We start from the raw sequence: 21,370 nt of genomic DNA on the forward strand, positions 1-21,370 counted from the left end.
CTGATTTGTTTAAAACAATTATATACTGCTTTGGCCAGTGGAAAAGAAAGAGATCCATTCTATTCTAAAAAGATTCTCTGAGAAGTATTTTATACAATTTTGTTTTTATACAATTTTATTTTAATATATATATATATATATATATATATATATATAAAAGACAAGGACATTGAATGATTTTTAGCAATGTAATGTACCATACAAATAGCATTTTTAATCCGCATGTCGTATTTAACTAACGTCTTGTACCTTTGATGGTGTTAAACATGGTGTCACATGGATGGGAATATGCATGGAAATGATATGCAGATGAGGTTATGCATCGTAAAACTAGGTGTTGTAAGCTCCATATATGGTGATTCACGAGTGCACACTTACATATAATAAACTGAGTAAATGTTATGTGTATTTGGCGTGCTGTCCAGGGAGAGGGCTCCGAGCTCAGTACTTACTCCCGAGCCCAAGGTACTCCCCTTGTCTGGGGAGAGGGAAGAACTGGACTGTTGCCCAGTGGTCCAAAGTCCTCTTTTCAGATGAGAGCAAGTTTTGTATTTAATTTGGAAACCAAGGTCCTAGAGTCTGCAGGAAGGGTGGAGAAGCTCATAGCCCAAGTTGCTTGAAGTCCAGTGTTAAGTTTCCACAGTCTGTGATGATTTGGGGTCAATGTCATCTGCTGGTTGTTGGTCCATTGTGTTTTTTGAAAACCAAAGTCACTGCACCCGTTTACCAAGAAATTTTGGAGCACTTCATGCTTCCTTCTGCTGACCAGCTTTTTAAAGATGCTGATTTCATTTTCCAGCAGGATTTGGCACCTGCCCACACTGCCAAAAGCACCAAAAGTTGGTTAAATGCCCATGGTGTTGGTGTGCTTGACTGGCCGCAAACTCACCAGACCTGAACAAGAGGAAAATGAGAAACAAGAGACCAAAAAATGCAGATGAGCTGAAGGCCACTGTCAAAGAAACTTGGGCTTCCATACCACCTCAGCAGTGCCACAAACTGATCACCTCCATGCCACGCCGAATTGAGGCAGTAATTAAAGCAAAAGGAGCCCCTACCAAGTATTGAGTACATATACAGTAAATGAACATACTTTCCAGAAGGCCAACAATTCACTAAAAATGTTTTTTGTTTTTGGTCTTATGAAGTATTCTAATTTGTTGAGATTGTTTGAGGTTTTTGTTAAATGTGAGCCAAAATCATCACAATTAAAAGAACCAAACACTTATCTGTGTGCACTGAATTTATTTAATACACGAGTTTCACAATTTGAGTTGAATTACTGAAATAAATGAACTTTTCCACGACATTCTAATTTATTGAGATGCATCTGTACATGAGGCCCCAGGCCTGGTCCTCTCTCGTCTTGCACTGTCGTCGCTCCTCCTTTTATCCTTCCAGAGCTCCTCCGTGGGACTCGAGACCGGTGAGTGGCACAGGTGTCGCTCATTATCATTAACTCCACTGGCCTCGCTCCGTTCCTACGATTTCTAATCAGCAACAAAATTTGAAATGATGAAAAATGCCTTAACGACAACAGTATTCTGAACAAATATTTATTGTTTCACATTTAAACAAAACATTTTACATTTTAACAAACAAAAAAACAATGTTTGAATGTCAATGCCATGTGTCACACAGTTCTTGAACATCTATTTTTCAGTTCATGAACAAGCTGCACTCTGCATTCTTCAACATCTAAACAAGTCGCGAATCTGTTAACCTGTTGTTCTCTCCTGACGCTATTTTCTCTTCATCCTCTCTCTCCTGCCACCATCCCTATCCGGGGCCAGATATAGCCATCTTTTGATGGTGGAGTCGATTTCTTTTTCTGTGGCCACAGACGTCAGGCGGTTACGTCTCACAGCTGCTGAAACACACATGTAAACATTGAAATTAGTTTCTGTATCAACATACAAGGGTGGACTTTCTGTTTGAACCAGCCGCTGGTCTTTCCGGCTGGCATCCTGTTCTTTTAAGTTCTTCATTTGCCTATTTAAAGATTCAATTTTTTTCTATTATTTGATGCTGTAGTTTTTTACAGCCTGGACAGCTTGTGCAACCTTGCCAACCCTCACCCTGTCCATTATCCTTATCGCTTTCTACTACGAGATTGTGACAGGGAATATCCAAACTTATTTATCTTATGTTCTGTATACTGCTCCAAAAGTAGTTAAATCTGTGAATTCAGTATTATTTAAGTTTATATGGAAAAACAACACGCATTATGTACGTAAATTCCATTTGGTTAAAGAGTATGAACATGGAAGCTTGAAAGCTATTGACTTTGAATCTCTTATTGGCACGTTCAGAATAAAATTGCTTAAAGGAACACTCCACTTTTTTTGGAAATAGGCTCATTCTCCAACTCCCCCAGAGTTAATAAGTTGAGTTTTACCGTTTTTGAATCCATTCAGCCGATCTCCGGGTCTGGCGAGAGCACTTTTAGCATAGCTTAGCATAGATCATTGAATCCGATTAGACCAGTAGCATCGCATTCAAAAATGACCAAAGAGTTTCGATAGTTTTCCTATTTAAAACTTGACTCTTCTGTAGTTATATCGTGTACTAAGACCGGAGAAAATGAAAGTTGCGATTTTCTAGGCCGATTTTAGGCAGTGATATTACGCAGCGCCTGAAAGTAGTCCCCAGCTATATTATAACCAGTTACCTAGCTGGGGACTATTTTCAGGCGCTGCGTAATATCACTGCGCCTGCTGCGGCCATGTTACGGCAGCAAAGTTCCTTGATGATTACGCCGGAATGAGAGTATAGTTCCTAGCAAAATCGGCCTGAAATAAGGCCATAAAACACATACAGACTTTTGAGAACTGGATCTTGTAGCCTAGAATATTTGCTTCAAAATTATCTGAAAATAATCAAACTCACTCCCCTTGCAACCTGAATTATCAATGTAAATAAATTTTGATGATTCTTAAACATTTAAACCACTCTTATGGCATAAAGGACAACTTACCAATCACAACATCCCCTAAATGGAAGCGCTGGAAACCAATCTTTCCGTTAATTCCTCTCATGTTGATTTTTTTTGGCCAAAGAGTTTGTAACCAGTCCATGCATAATCCTCCAAATGCACTCGTGAACGTGCGCCCCACCTTTGAGAGCCAGTGTGTTTACCTGAAATCATAATGAATTATTTTTTTAAGCAATGGTTTAATCAATCATGAAATACTATGAATACTATTGGTGACACTGGTAGTATTTTGTTTCTCTCACAAAAAATGCATTCCAAAAAACATACGTCTGTTAGAGAAGACGCACATTTTGACGTAATTTTGTCTGTATTTGTTCATCCAAGCACAAAAAGAAGCAGAAGAGAACTCAATTCAGTTTTTGAGTGCGTTTGAGATGTGGCTGTCTGTGTGTGAGTGCTTCGGATGTGTGTGCACTGAAAGCTTCACACATTTAACAGGGGAAGTGCCGCCACAAATTGAGGTGACTAGCTTCAGTGTTTTCCACAGACTTGCACTCTGTTTTAGGAAATGTGATGATATGCCAACATACCAACTGTTTCTGGAGGTCAGGATTACTATGCAGTTGTTCCTCCATGTCCTGAAGAGAACTGACATCTTTAAGTGGTGACAAAATTCGATCCAGCTTTGTATGTGACTCTTCAGTCAATTTCATACTCTGAAGGGTCTTGAAGATGATTCGCAGTTGGTCCATCATCATTTCCTGTTTCGTTAATATATTACGCAGGAGGGCTAGGAAGAAAACAAGAAAGACAAATATTAGTTTTCAGTCACTTTAATTAAGTAAACACTGACCATTTCCTACTAAAATTTTATTCCAATGCCAATCGACTAAAATTGTGGATTAACCACCATCAGGACTATTCTGGATCATCGCAAATTACAACATCTCTACAAAACATTTTTGAGATATGAATTTTCTCTGAATCTCACTGCTGGCATACCTTAATGGACGGATCTCAGGGCTGGCGTGCCTCGATGTACAGCTCTCAGTGATGATGTGCCTGCTTGATATATTATTAGTGACTTGGGTGGAGCTTATGACTGTTGTGGCCTCTTGGGTGGAGGTCAGGACTACTGTGGCCACTTGGGTTGAGCTCAGGACTGCTATGGCCTCTTGGGTAGAGCTCAGGAGTGTTGTGGCCATTTAAGTAGAGCTTAGGAGTGCTGTCATCACTTGGGTAAAGCTCAGGACTGCTGTGGCCTCTTCGATGGATCTTTTCGGTGGAAGTCAGCAGTGCTGTGGTCTTGTTGGGGCTGTTTTGCTTTACTGGGTCTAATGCAGGAGTTTTGTGCTGCCTGATGATCTTTTGGAGCACTGGGCAATGAATACTTTCTACTCAGTACAAAAGATCTTAGCACTTTATCAAGTATGATAAAATACACTATAATTTAAAATGGCAGAAGCTTCTTACCCTTTTTGATTTTTTTTTCTTTGATGGTGCTTCTCATCATCATCTTCCTCAGGGAAAAGATTATTTTTAGGTCGAAGAACATATCAATCATATTAAACATATTAATTATTATTAGTAAATGTTGTGCACCACCAATTAATCAAAAAAACAATAAAATACATTCTTCCTCCTACATTCTTCTTCTTTTAAATGTACTTGGTGAGTAAAAGCAACGTCAAACTAAATATATTAAAATGTTTCCAATTATCACTTACCAAACTTAGCTCGCTTTTGCTCCAGAGTTGAGAAGTCCATGAGGTGCAGCCTCAAGAGTGTTACAGTGTACTTCTGTTGTCCTCTATTGTAAATTACTTTACAATACATTTAAAGTTAATGGTGTTTAATAATTAAAATTATTTGTTTGTTAAACCTTGTTGATAGAGAGCAATAAACCCACATTGCACACAGGAATAGGGGAAAACAGCTGTGTGTATGAAAATATTATCACCTTACTATCTGAAATATCTGAAATTACATTTTAACTGTGGGATAAGACTGGCCACACATATGTGGCCCACAGTTATATATTTTACATCTGGGCAAAATAATACATTTAACAACTGGCCCATATTTTGTTTGCCACCTTAAAGGGGTCCTATTATGCTCTTTTACAAAGTCTTGATTTTGTTTTGGGGGTGTACTAGAACATGCTCTCGTGCTTGGTGGTTCGAAAAACGCATTATTTTTCACATAATTTACATTATTACAATATCTTTCTGCCCAGCCTGGCACAAACGGCTCGATTAGTTCCGGGTTTGATGAAGGCCCGCCTTCCAAAAAACAAAATGTGTTGTGATTGGTTAGCTGTCCCAGTGCGTTGTGATTGGCGAACAGCTTAGACGGTGTTTCAGTACTGCCACGCCCCTTGCCAAAGCAGCAAGTTCTGTCTGGCGTCAATATTGCCATATCAATTTGAGCCGGATTCAGACCCCAAGAACATTGAACAAGAACCTGGGATTGCACAGAACCTTTGCACGCACAGATATTGCAAGACATATTAGAGTGGTAACGTTATTGTTTTTTTTTTTGGGCTAAATCATGTTTTAGATACAATGTCAACAACCGCTTAAAATAACTGCATTTACTATGTACAGATAAGTGCAACTGTCACGAATCTGGTCTGCACTTCCGTTCATTCACCACCAGAGGTCACTCGCTCACCACATGGGCTCTCACACCATACATAACACTGGACTCCAATTCCCATCATTCATTGCGCTGATTGCACTAATCACACGCACACCTGATCCCACGCACTCACTAATCACACACACTATTTAAACCCTGGACTTTGTTTCCCTCATGGCTGAGTATTGTATGCGTTTACCGCTCCCCTAGCCGTAGCTACTCTACAGAGCCCTTGTTAGTAATCCTAGTCGTGCATTACCTGTTCTCCTGTGTTTATTTCTACCCGTGTTTCCTGGATTAACCCTTTCTGTGCCATTCCGTGTTTCTGTTCAGTTCCTGTATTGTCCTGCGTTTTTCACTCCCCTAGTATTAGCTGTGATACGGAACTTTTGTTGTTTTCTAGTCTGTGTTCCCACTGTTTACCCCTGTCTCCCTGTTCGGACTCTGATTATTTCCCTTGCCTGGATTATAGCTCATGGATTATCTCTCTGCCTTGCCCACTGGATACTGTTTGCCGATCGTCGACCTTCGCTTGCCCTAGGATTACTCTTTGTCTTGTCCCTGCCATACCTGTTTGCCATTGCTCAACCCTACCTGTATTTATGACCATGCCTATAAATAAAAGCTTGCACTTGGATCCGCATGTCTCGCGTCTCGTCAGCCCCGTTACAGCAATGGTAATATGTATTATGTTTATTATTCTTTAATTCTAACATTATAACATGAATTGCAGTGAAACTGTTATACAGTTGAATTATTTATATCATAGTCTCATAATTGAAGTGTAAATTCTGCAGATTGCGTCATTGTCCAGTATTGTACTGTCAGCAATTTATAAGTGGGAACTGCTCCGTCTTTCAGCAAAAGCTTTTTGGCGAAACCAGCACTGTACTCCCATTGTTTGTTGTGGAAGCTGTCCTCAGTAAAATGCGCAGCACACTGTTCCTGAGCGTTATAACCCTAATTTGGTACTGAGTTAAAAATAAATTGCAACCACTGTTTCCTGACGTCGTCCGTTTTAGGAAGGAAAAAGACGTTTGGGCACGGGGTGAAAAAAAACAGCGTTTCTTCGACATGGCGAAAACTTGACGCTGCAGCAGCACTTCTTCTTCATCGTCGTCTTGTCTAATGCACTCAACTAAGCATTCTAACCACGACCTCACCCCTACCCACCCCCCCAACCATTCGAATTTCTGAAGGCGGGATTTATTTGAATGATATTCTAATGGGCCGCTTTGTGATATCACAACACCCGGAAAAAAAGTTTGTAGTCCAAACAAGCCCTTCGTTGTAGTTCTTGAAAATTGTTTTTTTTTTTTCAAAACGAAATATCTCTCTTTGGAGTGGACTTTGAGATTTGTAACTTTGTAGATCTTTTTTATGCACAAACATACACACTACACACTGACTAAAATTAAAAAAGTGAAAAAGTATAATAAGACCCCTTTAAAGACAGTCTTTCCAATCTCCACCATAACCGGGCCATGTTGGGTTCACATGCCTTATGCCAACTGAATGCAAGCTGTGCTGGCTTCATGCCAAATCAGGGCTAGGGCTGTGCAATTAATCGAATGTGACTGTCATGCGCATGTCATTCGTCTGCGATTATGAACGCAATATTGCGTAGCTTGTCAATGAACTATGGCTCTGTGTAGTAAATGCCACTCCATCTGAAAGCACGTGATAGAGATTTACTACTAATCACAGAACTGGCTTTACTGAGGAGATGTGCATGACAATCGCATTCGATTAATTGCACAGCCCTAATCAGGCCCAGAAGTCTTTGCTACCAGGGTCTCATTTTCTCTGGGTCTCTGGAATTGTCAGTCAGCAGTCAACAAATCAGACTTTATTCCATCTTGTTTCTGTATGATATAATTGTATTAAAATACTGATATTCCGGTATATAACTCCTCCCCAAACTTCCATCTGCCCTGTATCTTGGTCTCTCATTGGCTGAAGGTCATCGCCGATGTAGTTTTCAGTCAGAAATCATTGCACACAGCGTGATTGTGAATCGCCGACAGCTCCAGATATTTAGCATGCCAAATATTTAACAGGCGTCGGCGAAATGTCAGCGATTCCCTCAGATTGCGTCTTTGATAATTCACACTGCGTGATTGTCACTTGCGTGAACAAGCACCAATTTGTTTCTGATTTTGGGCATTTGTTGGCGATTTATCAAAACCTGTCGGCGAGTGAAAAATCGGGCTAAAATCCTTCAGTGTGAACTCGGCATTAGTTTAGTGCACCAGTCAAAGACTGTTAATTTGGCAGTGTGGGCGTGCTTCCCACAAGCTGTTCAACAATTTGAATTTCACACAGCTGGTCAACTGATTTATCTGAAGGATTGGTGGTTTAGATAGTACAGCCTTGGATCATCAACACAAAGAAGACAATATTGTAATAAGATTAATGAAATATATTAACAATAGATATGCAAGAGTAAATACAACAACTAGTGATGATACCAATAAATGAATATGCACTGTTAATAGAGAATAATAGACAACTACATATGAAGGAAGAAACCAAATAAATTGCAGAGACAAATAATGGAGTGAACACAGAATGGCAAAATGCAGTGCTGTTGAGCTGAATGTAGGAATGAAGAGATTTCTATGGTAAGGTTGCTTTGCGAAAACCACATAATGGCTCTGGTGGAATTAATGATAAATAACTGCTTATTTATCTCTGAACAAACAATATAACATTTACTTGGGGTCAGCATTACAAATAATAGCTATCTAAACAGGTTAGAGAAACATAGGGTGCAGGTATAAACTAAGCCAAGATCTTTAGGAAAGAGGTTTGGTAAGTTTATAATTACGTTCCACAGGCGAGTGATGCAGACTGCGTGCAGTGGGGAGGGCACAGAGTTGCGTTCCGGTAGCCGTCAATGCGCTGACCTGGAGGATGCTGAAGTTCTTTTGTGCCACAGGGGGTCCTTAGAGCAGGGACCGGGCAGATGGGTCTTCACGGGGTCCTTTGCCATCTGGCTGCGTCGTTGAGAAGCCGTTTGTTTCAGGCAGTGCCTTTGCAGACTAGGCTGCGCTGCTTTCGGAGCGGCAAGAGTCAGACGGGGTCCGTCACTGCTGGGTCCTTTGCAACTGAAGGGCAGCCAACTGCGATAAGGAAGGTTTATTCAGGAGCTGAGTTGAACCTTAGCTGTCTTGAAGTATCTTTCCTCGTCAGGCCAGAAACTCAGAACGCTGTTTCTGCTACTGTCTCTCTGGATGTATCAGAGACTCAGAACTTTGGTGTTTCTGTTAGTGTCAGAACCGGGGAGTGTTCCTGTTGGAGGGATACTTTTATCCCTTTCTGATGAGGAGAAGATTGGAATCTGTCACCTCTCAATTCCAGGAATATGATTGGTCACTTGTGTCCGAGGTGGCCATGGTGTTGCCCGCCCTAGTGTGGAACATTTCGAAAAAATGAAATAAAAAAAATCAAGTATCATTAATGTCTGATAAAGCAGCAGCACCAGCAGAGTGTATATGAAAACAACCAAAATATGATAATCTGGTTTCCTGGATGTGTGACAGTGACGATCAGCAGAACATGAAGCTCCACAAGGTATTATCCATGTGATCACTGACACAATTAACACAAGAGGAACAATAAGAATAGGATCCAAAATAATAGCACAAATAAAGACACAGAGAAACACAAGTATGTATAAAATAATAAAACATGGTGAAGAGAAAGCACAAGCAGTATAGCGTGGATATTTCACTGAGAGAATTCCCTCTAGTGCCACCAGCTGGTTTAAGATGATACCACAGGCTCTTGATGACCACCATAAAGATGACAAAACCCAACATGTCCAATCCTTAGAGGGGATCTCATCGAAGAGATATTTTAAAAGTATGTAGGGACTCAAGAAAAGCTCAACAAAGTCAGTGAGGAGGAGGAGGAGGATGAAGATTGAAATACGGTGTCCATTCTTTCTGTGATGAATGAGATCGCTGATAGACCAAACAAGAGCTGGTAGACCTGCACACGCACCAATGATGATGAAGATGGACAATCTGACCTTTACCTCCAGCCGGTCAGCTTCCAGCTTCCATTTAAATGGATAATTTTCCATATTCTAATCTCTCTTTGATCTCTTTCTGTTATTCAGCTGAAAATATGTAATCGAATAAATTAAAAAAAATGTATTTGTGCTGTATGCTAAGTGACTTTCAGAAGATGTACAGCTTATAATTTCAGCTAAACGTACAACAACTCAGAATCAGCAGGCTGAAAACATTCATGCATTTTAGTCTGCATTACATGTCGGTTCATATTTAATGAATTAAGTCGGAAAATACCAAAACTATGTCTTACCTGAATATATTCAGGAGATTTTCACAGCACTGTGCTCATGACATAAAAACGTTTCCAATCTTTGGTTGATTTGTTCTCACGTTCTGTCTGTGTGTTTTGCTCTTTCTCTCTTTTTTTCTACTGCTGGTTTCTGGTTGTTGGTTTTTCTGATGATTTGATCTCAGCTCTGATATCTGAGTTCTGACTGGTGTTCAGTAAGAGGCATGAATAATCTTTACTTAAACCATAATGTTTCAAAGTATTAAGAAAAGTATATGAAGTAGAACTAAAATTTTACTCTATAAAAATGTTTTACTGTATCCATAAATGTAGTGCAGATTTCTGCTATTTGTAGTTCTTTAAGTGTTTAAATTGCTTAGTGCACCTTTAAAGTTGAGCATTTCTAGAAAAGCAAATGAGATAGCCGAGGCTGCAAAGAAACAGGCTATTCTGCTTTCAGTTGGGAATCAGACATATATAGCATTTTGAGACATTTGCTCAGCCCTGATAAACCACGAGATAAACGCTTCAGAGAATTAGTGGAACTTTTGAAAAACCACTATAACCCCAAACCTGAGTTTAATTCTCAGAACAGACAGCCAGATGACACTGGTGGATTATGTTGTGGTGCTTCAGTAACTAGTGAACTTAATAAACTTTCTCCAGTGCAGAGAAACATAGATCATCACATCCTATCAAATGGTAGCTCTCGTTGTGTCGTCTTGACGACTATGGGGAAAACTCCTGTTTTACTCTGATACTGAAGCCTGATTTGTTTACGTTTGTGTAGCTGCACAAACCAATGGTGCTCTAGTGTTGGGCACGTTACTTTAAAAAAGTAATGTTATAGTTACTAGTTACTTCTCACAAATAGTAACTGAGTTACATCATTCTAAAAGTAACTAATTACCAGGTAAAGTAACTATTGCGTTACTTTTTTTTTTTTATTATTCAAATGTCAAATAACTTGGAGGCCCCCAATATTAAATATGTTAAATTAATGAAATGGACACTAAATAGAATGAATTATTATTATTATAAAACATTGTACATTAATCTATACTATTTATCAACTGACACTTAGCATCAGTCAGTCAAGCATTATATTATGATAATTTAGCATTATATGATGATAGAACTTTAGTAATTAGAATATCCGAGTATGAATGCATATTTGTCGTGTTGACTGAACTTTGGGCACTGAGTATGTTAACCCCTTTCAGAAAGAGAGGTAACTTATACTCAGAGTTAGTTACCATGGCAAATTACTCTTTGAACCTAACCTGGTTGGGAGCAGGTTTTCTTCGCTAAAACCAGTTTCTTTCGGCCTCCTCCCCCTTTTTAAAGCATAAGCAATGTTTAAATACCTCATTTATTCATTCATTCATTCACACTGCAAAAATACTTTTCTTACGGGTATTTTTGTTTTATTTTAAGTACAAATATCTAAAAATTCTTAAGTCAAGATGCATTTTCTATATATGAAAAATTATACAGGTGCATCTCAATAAATTAGAATGTCGCGAAAAAAAGTAAATTTTTTCTTGTAACATTTCAAAAAGTGAAACTTTCATATATTTTAGATTCATTACATGTAAAGTAAAACATTTCAAAAGTTTTTTTTTTTTTTTTTAATTTTGATGATTAGAGCTTACAGCTCATGAAAGTCAAAAATCAGTATCTCAAAATATTAGAATATTTACATTTGAGTTTCAATAAATGACCATCCCTACAGTATAAATTTCGGGCATCTCTTGTTCTTTGAAACCACGATAATGGGGAAGACTGCTGACTTGGCGATGATCCAGAAGACGAACATTGATGCCCTCCACAAAGAGGGTAAGTCACAGAAGGTCATTACTGAAAGGTGTGACTGTTTACAGAGTGCTGTATCAAAGCATATTACCGTATTGACCCGAATATAAGACGACCCTGATTATAAGACGACCCCCCTTTTTCCAGATGTACCTTTTGGAAAAAGGCTTTTTGAAAACCAAATCTTGTTTTTTTTTCTCTCTCTCTCTCTGTAAAACACATTTTTTCTTAAATTATTGTCATATTGCATATTGACAATAATATGTCAAATGTTCGTAAAATAATGTTGCCTACAGATCTGGCCACCGAGAATGCGTGTGCAGAGGAAAGGGATCACGTGTGACCACGGTGTGTTACGCAGGACCACAGGGAATGCTCTAACACAGGAAAGACATGATCAGTAGGGGGCAGGGTTACACTTTATATTAGGTGGCCTTAACTACTATGTACTTGCATCAAAAAATAAGTACAATGTACTTATTGTATTGCAAAACACTTTTAATGCTATTGAGGTGGGATACAGGTAAGGTTAGGGACAGGTTTGGTGATATGGGTAGGTTTAAGGGTGGGTTAAGGTGTAAGGGATGGGTCAACAGAGTAATTATAAATGTAATTACAGAAATTAATTACAGATGTAACTACATACAGCTTTTTTTAAAAATATAAGTACAATGTAAAAACATGTATGTACACAATAAGTGCATTGTATCAAATGATTAATTTAAATGTAAGTACATTGTAGTTAAGGCCACCTAATATAAAGTGGGACCGGGGGCAGTCATGTAACGTACTGAAATGAAGCAGCAGAGAACATTAATCACAGCGTCTATTGAAGCTTATTGCGTACTTCACAAAGGCCAATAAAATATTAATGATTCTGTTATCAATAGTATTATCTCATGTTTATCATGACAGTTTGATCACTGAAAAAACGTTTCAAAAGTTTGGAAACACCCCTGGCAAAGGTTTTGGATGATATCAGCATAAATCCTTATAATTTTTTGGTGCAAATACAGTAAAGTAACTTGACATTATCATTGAAGACCAGCAATAATAATTTTCATTTTGATTACATAATAATGGCAATATTATGCCAATTGAGCTACTTTGGGAGGAACTGGACCGTGATGTCTGTAAGAAGTGTCCAACCAGTGTGAATCATATTTGGGTAATCCTTCAGGAGGCTTGGAGTAATGCAGCGAAATAATACAAAAAGTAGTTTTAATACAATATAGAAGTACAGATATGTCCGGAGGTTACAAAAATGCAGGAAATGCATCTAAATAGCAACAATTAAATTTTAAAAATAGAAAAGTATTATAAAATGAATGGACATGAAAGGGGGTGAAAACAATAAGAGTTCAGGTTAGGAGGAGAAGCTTAAGCTAGTGGTATGACGTTAACGATTCGGTTGTTGATGGGTAATTCATCAATGAAATTGGTGAGGTTTCCAGTGTAGAACTCTGCAGAAACTGTGTAGACTTCGTCGTCACTGCTGAGAAGAGTGTAGGTGTCACCAGACTGAGATACTCCTAGAATTTCAATTTCTTGTTTTGTACGTGCAGTCTCCTTAATCTGTAAAAGAAAAAGAAAAAAATCTGTATTTTTTTACCAAACATATAGGTATGTGAAATGTTGTCTGTTGCTAGTAAGTGTGTGATTTCATCAAAGATGCGTATGATAGGAGTGTATAATTTAAATGGAATATGAATTTGTATACTTTGCTTGTGTGTGATAGATAGATACAGGTACAGTGTGTCTTACATATTTTTGTAATGATTGTATTATGATTACCTTAACATTTGTGTACTGAGAGGAATGAAAATGTCCTCTTCTTCGAGGCACCATGTCACTATATGATGATCTCTACGTCGTCTCCAATGTATAAGTCACAGAGAGCTTCATCTCTCCATAGGGAGATATTAAGCTGATCAGGACCACACAGCAGCTTTAGATTTAAAATTGGCATTGATGATTGTATCATCCTCACTTTCTCTAGCTGTGAAAGTATAGACTAGGTGGAAAAATGTTACAGGTTAAGCACCATATAAGTTTGTTTTGTGCAGGTGTAAGTATAGGAGATATGTTGTATAAAATGTCTAAGTAAGTGACATTCATTTTTCAGAAGTAATATATGTTGAATAAGTGAGACATAGATTAAGATACTCACTCTTTTCCCTTGGCCTTGGAGAGTTATATATCCATGAGTTGAGTTTATGTTGAGTCTTCATTGCCAGACATGGGTGTTGAGGTTGGACATAGTGCATTTTGTGTAGCTTTTACTGCATCCTCTGTGACCACGAGTGGAGCCGTGTGAAATTTCTGTGTTGCTGGCCCGACTAGCAAGTGGGCAAGCCCATCTTTGGTAGAGATGGTCACATTTTTTAAAATGTAGCTAGCTCTTTCTTCAAATTCGGGGTCTGGGCCAGATTTTTTGTGAAGGTAGGTATTGTCATTATCAGTGAGGGCACAGACTGATGTTGTCCTGTATGTTGCAGGTTCAATTTTAGATTTTGTGTATATGAATGTTTTTGCTTTATTGATCAAATGGGTCTGAATACATTTGCATGTAAGTCTGGCAGCACGAGTATATGGAGTAGCCATTCTGAGGGCAAAAAGAAAGTCGAAAAAACAGTTAATAACAATGCAAACAAATTATCTAGAGTATAACTGATATTGTAAAATAAGGCAAAATATCTTCAATAATGTGTTTATTTTGTTGGTTGCACGTTTGTTACAAATGAGTTGAGGTGCATAAATGAAATGCATGTAATAAAGTGTTTTTGTGAATAAAAAGAAATGATTAGAGATGTAATAGCAATTAGGTAATATATTAAATATAAATGTGAAATATCTGATGCAATATATGAATGAGTCAAATGTTATACGTGGGCATGCATGCAAGATGAACATGAATATCTTTATAAAATATCCGTTATACTACAAAAATTTAGTTTACGTATAATGCGGGAGTAGACATCAAACAATGGGACTTTTAGTTTGACATGGCAGTTGAACAGTTATGTGCTGAGTTCAAAAGTCGAGGGTGGAAAACAATCGCTATAATATCGAGTGATACAAGTAGCTGTAATATAAACAGTGTACTGTATGTATGTTTATAAGGCATAAATAGAAGAATTTAAAGATACAATATGTACATTTTTGCTACTAGAGGGCATGTATTCAAATCAAACAAAGGCGTAGTTTGATGACGCCGTGTGGAATCATGGGAGTTGTCGTCTTTATCCCCACAGCTGATGCATCATGTTCATGAATGAGCTAATGCATAAAGATTTATTAATGTCGTAGTATGAAGCAGGGTAAAGCTATAACTTAGGCCGTCAAAGCAAAACGAGGCTGGTGAACGAGTGTAGCACACGGTTCGAAAGCAGCAGAGCTTTTATTATGCCACAATTGACCGCTTCTGCTCCTTCTGGTCGTGAAGAGCATTCCCATCTCCAAGTACGGAGGGAACAAAAGCGGCGTCGTTGTTACAGTCAATCATAGAGTGATTATTTTAAGCAAATGTAAGTGTTTAATGTTATAGTTGTTTAAGCGTATAGGTTTAAGAATTACAGTGGGTTGTACTGTGAAATATTGAAAGCATTTTCAACATAGAAAAGAAAAAGAATAACTATAAGACTTTTATTGTATGTCGTGAAAGCCAGGGTCAGATATATGATGCAGGGAGGAAAATATAAACTCCTTCAGGAGGCTTGGAGTAATGCAGCGAAATAATACAAAAAGTAGTTTTAATACAATATAGAAGTATAGATATGTCCGGAGGTTAAAAAAATGCAAGAAATGCATCTAAATAGCAACAACTACATTTTAAAAATAGACAAGTATTATAAAATGAATGTACATGAAATGGGGTGAAAACGAAAAGAGTTCAGGTTAGGAGGAGAAGCTTAAGCTAGTGGCATGACGTTAACGGTTGTTGATATGTTCCACAAGAATCTTCATGGGTAATTCATCAATGAAATTGGTGAGCTTTCCAGTGTAGAACTCTGCAGAAACTGTGTAGACTTCCGTCGTCTGAGAAGAGTTTAGGTGTCACCAGAATAGCTAATAAAAAGAATAACTATAAGACTTTTATTGTATGTCGTGAAAGCCAGGGTCAGATATATGATGCAGGGAGGAAAATATAAACTCACAGTAAAATAGTGAATTTGTTAATATGTGTGTGTGTGTGTGTTAACACCAAAAAAAGTTTACGTCATTTGCACATTTAATTGTCAGCTAATCAAGAGAAAATATAGCATGATAAAGATAATGGTGCCTGGTATTGTTTGATTGAATATGTGGTTAAAAATTGCATGTATGTTATTATATCTGTATAAATGTAGAATGGTTTTGGATAAAAATATGCAAAACTAATCTGTTACTTGAAAAATGCAAATAAATGTTGTGATGTAATGGACTGAAAAGGAGTTGTTGTACGTGCGTCTGTGCTGTAGGTGGATCTGTGCCAAAGAGTATAGAAGACCAAGAGGCGAAACTCTGATGCGTTTTAAGTAAATTTCCATGGTTCTAGGCTGGTTCTGTACATAAATGTTGGCTTAAATACAACGCCAAATTCTGGTACTTCAGATGTGAATTTGAGATAGGAAACATATAAACAGCTTCATGATCATGTTTTAATATAGCCTACAGTAAGTGTGCATTACACACTGTCCTGATTGGATGATCACCAGTCAGTGAGCAGTCTCTCCATTGCTATTGTTTTATAAAAACATCGATAAGACAGCAATAAGAGAAGAATGTCTGAAAAACAAAATAAAACATGAGGAAAAAGAAACCAGCAATAGCAGCCATGCCAAACATTCAACACCAAAAATAACCAGCTGGTGACAGAACACGCCACCACACCCGAAACAAAGAAACCTTTTATTCTCTGTACTTACCAACACTAATGAAAGTGAAAGAATACAGTGTCTGTATGTGAACAAACATAAGAGTGAAACAATATTCAAGTAGCTTTTTGACTGGAATTTTAATGCTGAATTAGGGTATAATTCTGTTTTTTTTTGTCATAATTTCAAATAATCTGTGCACAGTTGCATAAAACGTGTCTTCTAAAATGTAAATAAATAAAACTACAGCAGCTCCTGGTCCTTCAAATCACGTGACAAAACAAAGATTATTATAATTCCTGGGAATGCCAGAGCGTGAGCGACATCCTCTTCTCATCCACGTAATGCAAGAAGCGGTGTGGGGCGCTGAGCACCAAGCGGTTGCCGTGGCAACGAACAATGACGTCAGCTTGTGCGAGAGAGAGAAAACATCTTACATCTGATGCGATTACAGTATAAGCATTGTATTTTGTGATGTAGGAATTTGACAGCTAATATAACTAACAAATTATCGAGAACATCTATTCAATAAGTGTAATGGCATTTATTTCTTCATAAAATGCGTGGGTTTCTTTGGAATATTCATCTGAAATATTTCTCTTTATAGAACAGTTCTTTCTGGTCCTCGAATCTGATTGGCTGATAAGAGTGTGATATTAGAGTGATAACAGAACGCCAACAGTTTCACCGTTTGTATCACTCCGCTTGCCGTATTTCTCACAGCGGACGCCCAAATCCACTGTAATTTTACAATTAATACTGTTTTTGTGTCACAGAATGTAGTTTTAAGAGGTTTTTAGGCGATAATTTACTTGTTTAGATTTGAAATATGCAGTTTGTTAATAAAGATAACATCTATTTGAAAATTTGCTTCGATGTTTTCGGAGATGTGAGCTCCAGGGCGTCAGCGGCCGTTCGGTGTTCATGAACCCGCTGAGAGCATCCTCACCTCGGACAGATCTTCTGGAATTCACAGCTGGCTCTGACGTCTCTATAGTCGTTAAACTTATAATTCATTTTGGGTAAATCTCACGGGCAGTCTTTGGTCTCATTAATCTATAAATGTATTATTTGTTCCAGAGCAAATAGTTTGGGCTGAGAGTAAATTCTCATCGCGTAATATTTAATGTAACTTCATTCAATGCTGTATATCAGAATATGGAATGTCAAACCTGACAAAATTATAAATAAATAAATCTACAAAGAAAAGTAAAAAAAAAAACAAGAATAAATAATTATGTATAATTGTATTTCCCTATTCATTTATATTCTTTCCACATTTATGTATTTATTTACGTATTTATTTCTATGTTTACTTACTATATGTATGATTGTATGATCGACAAACACTTCTGGACATTAAATCTAACTTAAACTTTGGTTCAGAACAACGCAGCCTCTGAACTCCGGGCGGCATACTAAGATCCCGTCGGAAAAGGAGGAAAGGCAAATGCACTGGAATTCTGTGCGGATCGCGGAAGAGAAGTTTTAAACCTCAGTATTTTTATCTCAGTTCCTCAGGACTACTTAATAGTCTTAACACTGTCTACTCTTATTGTATCTGTTACTGCCACTTATTTGTATTTATTGCTCTGTCTGTGTTTATTGTTCTGTCTGTGGAATAGCACATGGTACTTTAATATCTTAGTGCCCTCCACTTATGTCTATATTTGTGTATTTTCATGTTTACCAATTGATTATTTATGTGTGGTTTATGTATGGTCCTGTATTTGTCACTGTATGTCTGAGCCCTGTCTCAAGCATTTCAGTGCCAGTTTTCCCCAGTGTTACCTATGCAAATGAAAAATGAATGCCTCTTGACTCTTGAATGGTTTTTACCATCTAGACAATATACAAGTAAAATTTTTATTTATTTAATGTGATTACAATACATCTTTTTTCTTATGTCACTCAAGAAGTTTTAATTTTATCTGAAGACAGCTTTATAAAAATAATCTAGAAATACAAATATATGATCAGATTCTTGCAGATCTCGTGACAAATTGAAAGTGAAACTAAACACAGTATAAAATGCCCAACCAAAGAAATACTGAACACATGCTGCAATCAAAAGTCTGTCTTTATTTATCCTCAAAGGGAGTAATTGTTGTAATCAAACCCAGTTTGGCTTAAGTTGCTAATAATTTGTGATTAAGACAGAAAATTATAATTACTACCGTTACAGCATAGACGAGCCTAAAATAATTATATGGCACAGTCTTTCTGCTCTTTCTGGAGATAATAGTAATTACTAATTGGTTATCATCAAAATAATAAAAGGACAAAAATACAATATTGTCAAGCAGGAGTCCAACATGGTGTGTCCTACAAACCCACACAGCAAGTGCACAATACTAGTCTTCATGTACATCAACAAAAGGTTAACAGTACTCCTGTATGTTTTTTGTATTTTTTTTAAAATGCAGACTGATAAATGAAGAATGTCTGAAAAGCAAAACAAAACAGAAGGAAAAGAAACCAGCATATCAGTAGCTGTCATTGCTCTCCATAAATAACCTGTCGGTGAACAAACACACCATCACACCACACCTGAACTGCAAAGAAACCTGTATACACAACTAATCGACTGTATCACACCATTTTGGTACTGTAAATATGTAAATAAATTCTGGCACGCACTTCCTGATCTTTCAAATCACATGACAAACTGAACTGATATTATGCCTACTGGAAATCCCAAAGCATGAAGCGTCATCTTCTCATACTGATATAATGAAACTCCCTTGAGACTCTTCACAGATGACTCTAGAAGAGCTTTGCTGTAACAGCTCCACAATAATATGGCCTCGAATGGTGTGAGTATTAGAAATAAATGCTTTCTCAGAGAAAACTTCTAAATAAAACAAAACCTAATTTGAGAATACACTTTTAAAACAAGCAAAAAATTTTCTTTATTTAAAATAGTCTATTGCTGAAATTGTCTTAATGGTCGTGTTTATCAATCATTTTGTCTGCTTACGTTTGTCAGTTAAGCAGAAGGTTAATTTCATGTGATATTTTTTTAAACCACAGACAGACCTGCTGCAGTGAGAAAAATATCAAGACTGAATTTCCAGAGTTTTGAAAATGGAGGCATCAGGAATACTTCTGTCATCACGACTGCTTTCCTTGCATAAGAACGGACAATGGGGAAAAGATGATGTTATTAAGTTGTTTAAAGCCCTCGTGAAAGAATTTAATGGCAGGAATGAAGATTTTCACTCATGGATGATGAGAATCCTTCATCAAGTGGAGATTCACAAAATCAAAGTGTCGGATTTAACTTTGCAAAATGATGATAAGATTGTGGATCATGTTAAGGACAAAATTAATGAAACAGTCAAAAACACTAAAGAGAAAACACTGGATGAGATTGTGGAGGAAATTGAAGTACAAGCAGTTATTGATGAACAAACTTTGGCAGAGGTAAAAGATATTGTGTCTTCTGTAAAAGATATTGTGTCTATAGAATGTCTATCAGCTTCTTCAGCACCACATCTACAAGGAATAAAGGAAATTCTGTTTAAGCTCTGCAAAGCTGCAGAAAAGACAATTAGAAATAAACCTCGCCTGACTCAGATGGTGAGCTGGTGCATTCTGGTTCTTTCTAAATCAAGTCGACTGGTTCAGGTTGGAACAGGAGAAGGAAAGTCGTGTATCGTTGCAATGTTTGCCGCATATCAGGTCATGATGGGAAAAAACCCTGACATCATCTCCAGTTCTCCTGTACTTGCTGAAAGAGACGCTAAACAATGGTCTGCATTTTATAAGAGACTTAAAATCACTGTTGACGTCAACACCAATAAATCAGAAGATAAAGATCTGAAGAAGTGCTATGAATGTCAGGTGGTCTGCGGTACGACTGACAGTTTTGCAGGTGATTTTCTGAGACAGCGCTTCCACAGAAGAGATGTGAGACCTAACAGAGAGTTTCAGTGTGTTATAGTGGATGAGGTGGACTCGCTAATGCTGGACAAAGGTCTTGAAGTGGTTTATTTGAATAGTAATATGCCTCTCATGGAATCTCTCAATGGAATATTGGCTAATATTTGGTTAATTGTCAATCAGCTGAAGCGTTTTGACACTGGAGAGATTCTAGGACCCATTCGGCTCTTCTCTCAGATTCTGTCTGAAATCATGCATGAAAATAAAGACATTGATCAACTCAGTATTGTGCAGAATGCTGCGGAAGCAGCAAAAGAACTTGATGATGCAAGTGTTGCCAAAACAGAGGCATTCCTGAACATGTTTGTGGGAAAATTTCCTGAGTATTTCTTTAAACTTTACCAGGAAGGGCCTGATATGAATTTAGAGAAACTAAATGAGATCAGTCGCACGAGTACAAATAAGAAACAAGAAATATCTGTTCTTCTCCAAGGGAATGTAAAATGTCGTTTAGTGTACTGTGAGGAGGACTCTCTAGTTAATTCATTGGGTAAAATGATTAAAAAGTGTTTTCAGTCTGAATTAATGGGGGAACAAACTGATTCTCATATCCCAGGCCTTCAAGATCTCATTAACGGCAAATTACAAACTTGGATTGAAAATGCTCTGCAAGCCACCAAAATGACTCTGGGGCATGAATATATCCTTCATGGAGATGGAGTCGCTCCTGTCGATTACAAATGCACTGGTGTTGTGCAAAACAACATGAAATGGGGGGAAGGACTTCAGCAGTTCCTGGAAATGAAACACCAAACTAAACTGTCCAACATGAGTCTAATAACAAACTTCATGTCTAATGTGGGTTTATTTAAGAAATACACAAACCAGATCTATGGGATCACGGGAACTTTGGGAGACCAAACAGAGC

The 21,370-nt window shown here is 37.6% G+C and overlaps 1 long non-coding RNA gene across 2 annotated transcripts; it reads right to left on the reverse strand.

The window, feature by feature from the left end:
• Nucleotides 1-1,238: 1,238 nt before the first annotated feature.
• LOC131536718 (uncharacterized) lies at nt 1,239-6,678 on the reverse strand. 2 transcript variants are annotated; one of them, XR_009270055.1, is made up of 6 exons: nt 4,409-6,678; nt 3,938-4,311; nt 3,526-3,725; nt 2,978-3,138; nt 1,724-1,867; nt 1,239-1,490 (listed from the first exon to the last, which is right to left on the reverse strand). It is a non-coding gene; the product is annotated as an uncharacterized LOC131536718 (long non-coding RNA). The 2 variants fall into 2 exon arrangements; XR_009270054.1 differs by having other exon boundaries at nt 1,724-1,870.
• Between the last annotated feature and the right edge of the window lie 14,692 nt (nt 6,679-21,370).

Source organism: Onychostoma macrolepis, chromosome 03 (genome assembly GCF_012432095.1).
Source record: "Onychostoma macrolepis isolate SWU-2019 chromosome 03, ASM1243209v1, whole genome shotgun sequence".
Taxonomy (NCBI): domain Eukaryota; kingdom Metazoa; phylum Chordata; class Actinopteri; order Cypriniformes; family Cyprinidae; genus Onychostoma; species Onychostoma macrolepis.